Source organism: Engraulis encrasicolus, chromosome 13 (assembly GCF_034702125.1).
Source record: "Engraulis encrasicolus isolate BLACKSEA-1 chromosome 13, IST_EnEncr_1.0, whole genome shotgun sequence".
Lineage (NCBI taxonomy): Eukaryota > Metazoa > Chordata > Actinopteri > Clupeiformes > Engraulidae > Engraulis > Engraulis encrasicolus.
The window spans coordinates 44,071,352-44,072,686 of NC_085869.1; positions in this window are offsets into that span (position 1 = coordinate 44,071,352).

Genomic DNA, 1,335 nt, shown 5'->3' on the forward strand with positions numbered 1-1,335 from the left:
ATATGACATGTTGGTAGTTATCTGAACTGTTTTGCAGAAGTGTAAGAATGTTTGGCCAAATAACCCAATGGTTATAGGAATGTCATCTCAGTTTCAAGAAATTAGCCAAACCAATCGAGAAAAATTGTAACTTACATGCTACATCGGCTAGCCTAAATGAACACAATCCATACTTCAACCACGGCTGTTTAGCTCTATTATTTGAACAGCCGGCAACACAACACGTTTTCGGCATGTTGAGTGTGAACAGCGCTAGTCTACAGGCCCTTGTCTTTCGTTTATTCTTTCCTCAGCACCACTAATTGACTTGCATTGGTTTCAGGGTTGCCAGATGAGGCTAATAATTTCCAGCTCAAAAAATGCCCCAAACCCGCCTGGAAGCACTAAATCCCGGCCAATTCTTTTGATTTATATGGCCAAAAAGTGGGCGTTTTTTCCTGCTAAATGCCATTTTTACCCGCAGACGGCCATCCTAAGTAGCCCAATTGGGCGGGAAACCGCCCAATCTGGCAACACTGATTGGCTTTCCAATGTTCCAATGTTTTCCCCCAAAAAGGGCGTAACGCCCTAAGTATTCATGTGTATACTTAAAGGATAACTTCAGTCAATTTCAACATGCTGTTGTAATGCTCACACTACCCTGGACTTGTCAGTACCTGAGGGTTTTTTTTTCTTCTTCTTCAGCCTTTTTCGAGATCCTGGTCATTGTAATGGGGGCAGCTGTTTGTTTACATTTAAAAAAAAAAAAAATTTTTTTTTTTATTTATTCCCAAAAACATCCAAAAGGTTATGCAACATCAGCAGGCAACTAGCAAACAGCAGTACCTTTTGGGAAAATATTTGGAGTAGGCCTATGTTCATTTAAAAAAAAACAAAAAAACAAATGCTGCCCCCATTAGAATAGCTCATATCTCGGAAAGGCCTGAGCCGAAAAATGTGGCATCACCGGGTACTGACAAGTCAAGGGTAGCGTGAGGAATACAACAGCATATTCAAATTGACTGAAGTGGTCCTTTAACCAGTCCCATTCTCCTGCGTCTTTACCCTCAATCTCCACTGCCTCAACCCCTGCATCACTTCTTGCCATCTCTGCTCTGACCCTCTTAGCCAATCACATTGCAAATCTTACCCATTCATGAAAAAACAATCTCGGCCGCAGGGAGTCTCTGTTTCTCCAAAGAGCACACCTTACTGAAGAAACACCAATTGAAATTCACTCAACAAGTTTGATTTTATTCCCAAAACTATTTTATTTCATATATACATATACTTTCAAAATCACATTTGGATGGAACTTTAAAACATAAAAAAATAGGCTTTTTAAAAAAAAAAAAA